The sequence below is a fragment of the Fukomys damarensis genome, unplaced genomic scaffold, assembly GCF_012274545.1.
Source record: "Fukomys damarensis isolate Sample0158 unplaced genomic scaffold, DMR_v1.0_HiC HiC_scaffold_14, whole genome shotgun sequence".
NCBI lineage: Eukaryota > Metazoa > Chordata > Mammalia > Rodentia > Bathyergidae > Fukomys > Fukomys damarensis.
The window spans coordinates 68307899-68316249 of NW_022900926.1; the positions used below are offsets into that span (position 1 = coordinate 68307899).

At 44.4% G+C, this 8351-nt stretch overlaps 1 long non-coding RNA gene across 1 annotated transcript in view; it reads right to left on the reverse strand.

Moving 5' to 3' along the window:
• Positions 1–1094: 1094 nt before the first annotated feature.
• Positions 1095–8351, reverse strand: part of LOC117286019 — a 10603-nt gene continuing 3346 nt past the window's right edge. The window contains exon 3 of the long non-coding RNA XR_004517158.1: positions 1095–1621. This is a non-coding gene — a long non-coding RNA (uncharacterized LOC117286019). The remainder of the gene's footprint in view (positions 1622–8351) is intronic.

Genomic DNA, 8351 nt, shown 5'->3' on the forward strand with positions numbered 1-8351 from the left:
GTTCACTGAGGTGCAATCCTTTGGTGCCTTATTTTTTTTTTTGTAGGTTTTTTTCTTAGATTCCCCATTCTTGGGTGTTTTTTCTTCTCTGATATTAAGACATGGTGCATCTTGCAGTCACGGTGCCTCAGGTTTCATGGAATATGGTGAAAGAGAATGCTCAGTGATGTTGAACATTTTTTCATATGTTTACTTGCTATTTCCACTTCTTTGAGAAATGTCTGTTCATTTCAGATGCCCATTTTTGGACTGGATCTTTAAATTCCAGAGACGCAAATGAAAACAACACTGAAATTCTACCTCACCCCAGAAAGAATGGCGGCTATCATGAAATCAACCAATAACAAATGCTGGCCAGGCTGTGGGAGAAAAGGAACCCTTCTCCACTGCTGGTGGAAGTGTAGACTGGTGCAACCACTGTGGAAATGAGTATGGAAATATCTAAAAAAAAAAAAAGTAGGATTAAAGGTCCCATTTGATTCAGCTATTCCTCTGCTGGGTATCTTTCCCCCAAAATTAAAAGAATCTTACCACAGTAATACATGTGCACCCATGTTTATAGCGGCACAGTGTATAATAGCTAAAATTTGGAAACAGCCCAATTGCCCATCCACTGGAGACTGGTCAAAGAAGTTTTTGGTTTTTTAAATAAAATGGATACTGTTTACCTAAAATGTACCAATACACTCAATAAAAAAAAAAAAATAGAGTACTACTCAGCCATAAAGAATGAGAAACTAGAGACTTTTATAGTTAAATGGATGCACACTGAGATGACACTCTTAAGTGAAATAAGAAGGACACACATGTGTAAGTACCAAATAGTTTCTCTGGTGTGAGAAACTGAAAGTGCAAATCAGGATCAAAGTATAGGAGATAATGTGAAATAGGAAGAAAAGGTCCAAAGGGGAAGGGTAAGTAGGAGGGATAGAGGAAAGGAATAAATGAGACAAGAAAAAAATGGAAACAAAGTCTTTGTGAATAGGGAGGGGTGGAGGGGTTGAAGGGAAGGCAGAGGAATGGGGAAAAAATAAGAACCAAGGTACATCATGTAAAGGGTACAGATTCCCAGTAATGAATGTCAGCATATTGTACACCTAAAATGTACCAATAAACTTAATGAATAAAAAAAAAAGAAAGAAAAGACAATGCTTCAGGAGTCTGCTTCAGCTGTTAAGCAGAGGTCCAGAGAAGACCTGTGCAGTGGAGAAAAGTATCTTTACTCAACTCCCTTCTCAGGGAGAGGATTAAGAAAAGTGGGAATAAACTTCTTGAGATCTGCTGTATGGTGAAATCCGAGAGGCAGTTGTGAACATTCGTCTTTGACAGGTATGGGAGTGGGTTCAGTGAGGTGCTGGAGTTTGTTGTGACAAGCAGAGGAGGCAAGGTGGGGTGAAATGGGCTTCTTCCACACTGTCCCATCTTCAAAAACAACTGAACACATAAAGAAAGCAGAAGTCAGAAGAGACCCCAGACAGTTCATCCGCCCATGGGGCCACATCTCCCAGGAGGGCTGAAGAGGGTAGGAACAGGGTCCAGTGAGGGTTCGGGTGAGGACGGCGACAGAGGCAAAGGAGGCAGCGGTTTCTGGCCGGGTGATCCCGCGAGGCGATGCCAGTAACTAAACAGAAAACAACAAAAAGAAGCAGGTTTGGGCAACAAGGTAGAGAAGATTTCAGTTTGAGGCATCAGCCCATTCAACAGGAAAAGGGATAAAAAAGGGCCAGAAAACAAGTGCCCAAAACATAATCTAGAAAATATCTTTTCTTTACATTTTAAATACCATTCAATGATGAACTGGAGAGGATGCAAGAAAGAAGAGATGCTTGGGGCGTGGATAGGAACAGCAGGCTCTGAGTCAACTGAAAACAAGTGCGAGTGGACACCAGGCCGGGGAGGCGCCTGTGTGGCAGGGTGCTTGTCTAATGCACACACGGTCCTGGGCTGGGCTCCCAGCAACACAAAGACAAAAACAAAGCCCTGAACTGTCTCTGAGGTGTACATGTGTCGCACAACATACCGGGGACTCCCGAACCTCCCAGGAGCCCTTCCGACAGGCACAGCCTGAGGCAGGAGGTCGACAGCCGGGAAGCGGCTCGGCAAGGGCACGCGGCAGGGTCACAGTTGTCACCACAGTGCCTGCGGCTCAGTTAGGAGCGGCTCAGCCCCATCGGACTCTGCAGCAAGCTGCTTCCACCAGGCCGAGTTACCCGCACTGAGAAATGTCTCTGCCTTTGTCGGGGTGTCTCCTGCTGCTCACTCCCCTGCTTCCCTAGGACCCTTCGCTTTTCTTCTTGCTCTTCCAATCCTTCTTCCCAGATTCTCTAGCCTTTTCTTGACTGACTCTTCTTCTTCTACAGTGGACCTACAACTGTTTAAGTCAGGGGATGAGCACAGTAAAAAGGCAACGAAACAAAGCAATAAAGTAAAGTGAAGAATCAAAAACAAAACAAAAGGGCCGGAGATTTAGCTCAGTGGTTCCAGCACCTGCTTCGCAAAGTCAAGGATCCATGTTCGGTCCCTGGTACCAATAAATAAATAAACAAACAAAACAAAAAAGCCAGAATTCAAAACAAAGATTTATAAACCTCAAAATTCACATATGTCAACTTTAATTTTTCAAATAGAAATATACAATTAAGAAGATATTTCACAGAGAGCAACACACAGACACGTCAGTCCAGAGCCTCATTAGGGTGGGATCAGCGGTAGAAAGTGGTTGTAGTGTTCCTGACTATAAAACTCTTTGCTAACGGAGTTAGAAATCCATTTCCTGCTGCCTTTATGCCTCCTGAAGAGGAAATTCTCCCCTTAGTTACGCTGTCCCTTGTTGGCCTTCTTCGCATTCCTGTCAGGACTTCTGTCCCAAATTTCTTCCAGGACATCCTGCTGGTGCGAGCACCACCCTGTAGGGGACGCTGCACAACACAGTGCTACGGCAGGCACAGCGGTTAGCATAACCCCCAGGGGAAACAACACCGAGGCTCAGGAGCCTGCTGAGGAGATAAATGCTCACGAGATAACCCCTGCCACTCAATAAAAACAGCAGGAATGCATGGCTCACGTAGGCAGCTTTTTTGGTGTGGAGGAGGCTAAGGGATGAGACCAACTATTTCAGTTTTTGTGTGTATAAAGTGAACCTTCATCTTCTATAACATCTTTTGACATGCATGTAAAATGTAACCATGAAGAGGGCGTGCTGGTGCACTGCTATAATCCCAGCACTGGGGAGGCTGAGGCAGGAGGATCACAAGTTCAAGGCTAGCCTGAGCTACATAGTGAGATCAAAGATAGCCTGCACCACAAAGCAAGACTGTCTCAAAAAAAAATTAATTAATTTAATTTAATTTAAAAATAAAATGTAACCATATATATTTGAAAAACACCAAAGGAGTCAGGTTTTTTAGGAGTTTGTTGTAAAATGAAAAGGATTCTAAGCACAGTGCTGCATACACATTATAGTCTTTAAATGCAGAAAAGCAGTGAATGTAGGAAATCAAGGAAATTATTTTGTAGAATTTTTTAAATAGTATCTGAAAAGGGGAAAATAACCCTACTTTTCCAGCCTTTGAGTTAACTAGAGCTATTAATAACAAAACTTATCAAATGGATACATATTGAAGATATACTCCTAAGTGAAATAAAGAAGTCATACATGTGTAAATACCGAATAGTTTTTCTCTGGTGTGAATAATCTGCAATAATACATAAGATCCTAATAAGATTACTGACATTTAGAAATGGGAAGAAAGGAGCTAAAGGTGTAGGGAAGGTGGGATGGGTAGGGGAAGAGTAAAAAGGGAAAAGAAAAAAATGTGAGATAATGAAAAGATGGAAATAAAGTGTTTGTAGATGGGGAGGGGAGGAGGGGGTGAAGGGAGGGCAGGGGTAAGGGGAAAAAATGAGAATCAAGACTTGTCATGTGGAGGTACAAGATCCCAACAATGAATGTAACTGTACTGTACCCCTAAAATGTACCAATAAACTCAATTAAAGCTGAATAAAAAATAACAAAACTTATCATCACCAGTTCAGTCCTGCACAGGTAAAAGGCCTTTCCCGAATTGGAACTAAATTCCTTCCAGGACAAGCAGAAAGGGGTAAGTAGGGAGGGGCACACCCACTACGCACTTCAGGCTCCTCAGACAATCCGGGAATCAGGTTACCATTTAATAAATCAGTGGTGCCTAATATCTTCTAATGATGCAAAATAAAAAGTGAGTTTAAAACAACTGAATTTTAGATGTGAAATTATTTAAAACTTAAGAAGCGCTCAGTACATCCCAAACTATTTAAGATCACAGAGCAGACTGCTGCATCCGCCACAGTGAACGTTCCAGCCCCCCTTACGGAGCAAAGGCCCGGATACCCAGTCTGTGGGGTGAGTCAGCTGCTCCCCAGCCACCCTGAGGCCCTCCCTGGGAACTGCCCTCCACGGAAGGGCGCTGCCCCACCCAAGTGCCCACTCCCTCAGCGGCAGCCCACTTTGGATGACCCTTGTGGCCCGGCCCAAGCTTCTATGGGACCTTCATCGCAGGCCAGCCCTTCCCCTGCCCAGGCCCGCTCCCTCACTCCTGCAGGCGCTGCTCTGAGCGCTTCCCAGCCAGCCTCCAGCATTAGCAACGCTGCCTCGAGCCAATCCCCAGGGCTCCACCCGCATCATCACTAAGCCAAAATCCAAAGTGAATTGGTTATACGTGTATTCAGGTTTTACAGTGATCAGGGAACTACTTCCCTATTGGCCATTCTAAGATTGTAAAGAAAATGTTTCAGACAGTGAAAGTCAAGTAATAAGCAGCCACAGAATTCAGAAATAACGCCTGTAGATTTATTCAACCCCCTTAAGAAAGGCTGTGTTGGGGATCTAGAAAGTTAACAGTAAGTTTACCCCAGTTACTGTGTTGGAAAAATTCCCCATTCTTAGGCTGACTCTATCCTGCCTGAAATGCAATCAACCCAGGCAGGATACAGAAGTCTCCAGCAATTAAGCTGATGTGAGGCCCACATACAGCAGAAAGCCTGGTCCAAAGGGATGTTCAGTGGCAGAGAAAAGCTATCTCTACAGAAAGCATTCCAGTTTCAATGGGCTTTTCCCCTTGAATATTTAATAGAGCAGAGAGCAACCACATGTGATTCTTATTCCATGATATCAATATTATATATATTGTCTTTCTTCCCAAAGGGCAAATGGCATCATGATTCTGTATTTCCATTTATTTCAAAGGTTCATTTTCCTAAGTAGGTCGTAACAGGCAACTGTCTTTCCTCCTCTTTTGTTATCACTGTGTCCTATGTACAAAACCAGCTTCCCTCTCCACATCCTGTGCTCCTGTGTCAACATGAACACCTCACCTTTCCTTTCCTGCCTCTCACTTCTGTATGAGTAAAAGAGGCTCCTCGATACAACTACCTCCCATCTGAATCAGACCAGAGAGGCCTGGCAAGAAGCTGGCTAGAGGGTCCACTTCCCGTTCTCATCTTTATTCAATCTGGAGCAGCCCTCCCGCCCTCCCCACTGCCCAAGCTGCTGACCAGAAGTGGGTTTCTAGGCAGGAACACACCTATGTGTCCCTCTCTGTCTCTGCAGTATCACCACCCCCAGTTTTATCTGATCTGAAGAGTTTTTGCAAACACTAGGGTTGGTGTTGAGGCCACCCCTGGAAGTGGTCACTGCAAAAGCTAAACAGACTTGGCTTCGAGCACAAGAGCTGCAGCTGTGGAGAAATCGATTATCCTATTGATGCCTCAATTTCCTAACCCACTCAAATGTGGATAATGCTTCTGAGCTCACAGTGTTGTGAGAATAAAACTGAACTGTACTAATGTCTACACAGCAACCACCTAACACACAACAGTGGGCACGATCCTACAAAGGACAGCTAGTATCTCTTGACAGATCAATGGTAAAGCCATACGATTCCCCTTGATGTGAGATGGATTAGAGTCATGCCAAACAGACACAGTATGGGAGGAAGGCACACCATAACCTTGCAGAAGACACACCTGGTTCTGTCTGAGATCCTTACAGAAAAGCCTGCTATTGGTTTTGCCCTCAACTCTGTTGGGATCAAACTCAGGCCCCTGAGTTCCAACCTGATGACCACTCTGCCCTGTCCACCACCCAGGGCAGGCTGCTCTGGGAATGGAACCTGGGGACAACATAATTTTCTCTGCAGGAGCACAATGTGGATGGGATGGAGACAGATTCCAGAGACTGCAGCATGAAGATGGTAAATGGAATCTCCGGGGAAGATGCATATAGGGGCATGGAGGACTGAAAGCAGGCACTGGGCGAGAATCAGGGAGGATGGTAAAACACCGTGAAGAGAAGCTGAGGAAAGAGTGTCATGGGAAACAAAGGTCTAAAGGTTCAAGCTGGAAAAACTGACCCATTAATGACTCACAAAATCAACACTCTTAGTTGTGATCAGCACTGAAAGACAATGGAACAGGACACATTGGAGTTTCTTATCCATAGTTAAGGATACATACTATATTGGGAAACCCATTTCAGCTGTGTATGTATATGTGTGTGTGTGTGTGTGTGTGTGTGTGTGTGTGTGTACTGTGAATGAAAACATAGTTAATGTTTTAATTAATTTTTTTATTACAGTAGAAGACACAGTGCCATTAATTCCCCTTGCTTCAGATACACTTATCCATCATTCCTGCCACTTCCTGTGGCAGCTCTGGAAACCCTCTTTCATTTCTTTTCATTTCACTGCCATGGCTGCCTCGAGGTCCTGAATTGATTCAAAATATTTACCTTTCATGGTTATTTTGAATTTGAGGAAGAGCCAGAAGTCACAGAATGCCAGATCTGCTGACGAAAGTAGATGAAGACATACCGTAATGTTTTTATTGGACAAAAATTATTCTGAACATTGTGAATCAATTCAGGACATCGAGGCAGCTGTGACAGCATGACTAAAGACACTCACGGAAGAGGACTTCCAGAGCTGCGGCAGAGCGTGGCAAGAATGATGGGTTAAGTGTGTCTGAAGTAAAGGGGAATCTTCTGAGGGGCAGTGTCTTTCACTGTAATACATTTCTTCAATTTCATCATTCACTGTGTTTTATGTACACATAGTTTAATGGGTTGCTACATAAAAGGTTCCTTCCTCATAGGCAAAAATGCTGGAAAAGCACTGAGGTAGGAAACTTGAGGAAAGGGTACTGTCCAGAGTCCAAGGGCTGCATCCGTACCCATGAGACATGGCCACAGGTATGCATGCGGACCTGGCCAGAGCATCTTCGTGAATTGGAGCACTGGAAGCAGAGTCCCTACACAGGTGAATGGGAATTTAGAAGGCAGGCGAATAGGAGCAGATCTCTTTCGAAAGACCCTGGCAAAGAAGATAGAAGAGGGTGACAGCTACGGAGGGACTTAAGGTCAAGGATTCTTTGATTTCTCAGGGGAGGATTTAAAGGCGCTTACGAAAGCAGCTGAAGATGTGAGAGGCAAAGCAGACAGTTCACTGAGCAAGGTTGAGAAAAGATCAGGGAGTGGCTACAAGAGCTAGCTGTGATGAGGGATGAGATCTAGGGGGAAGAGAGAGGCCAGAAGAAGCAGGTATGGATGCATGGTGTAGGCAGTAGACACTGGTGATCCACATGTGAAAGCCTGAATTCCCTCCACTGGGTGAGGCGGACATTCTGAGAACCCAAATGGGTTGCTGTAACTATTTTTTAAATACTGCATCTCTTCCTATAGGATGTTAGATAGCTTCAGCTGTATTCACAGACCCTTCAAATTATGGAGTGGTGCTGCTTAGCTGGTCTTATAAGGATACTGGAACCCAGGATGGGCACCGAGGGCACGCCCCAGCGCCTGTGCACTTGGACAGCAGGGCGGCCACAGGCGTGTCTCAGAGCACCCCTGTGGCAGCACAGGCCATGCTGTTGGTGAGGACCAAGATGCCAGCCCACTTGGAAAGCCCAGGTGTCCAGACCTGTGAGAGCCGGGCAGCACACCCCGCACCCTTCTCTAAGGACAAAAAGTAGCAGGTGGCACCTTTTGTCTCTAAAGGGCCAGACAGTTAATTATTTTAGATTTTCAGAAACTTTTGGTCTCTGTAAAGTAGAAAGTGGGCGAGATTATATTCAAACAAAACATTACTTATAAAAAAGGCAGTGGACCACAGTTTAAGAACCCCCGCACTTTAATATTTTAATAGGAATATAAGGAAAAAGATTGTTCTAAGATGTTCTAGAAGCAAATCAAGGAAGAGGGAAAAACATCATTTAGATAGAAAACACTTCAAAAGGAATAAAAATGTACAAATAAACTGGAAATAATGATATGATGAGTAATTATCACTTCAACTCAGATCTGTAGGACAGTGTATATA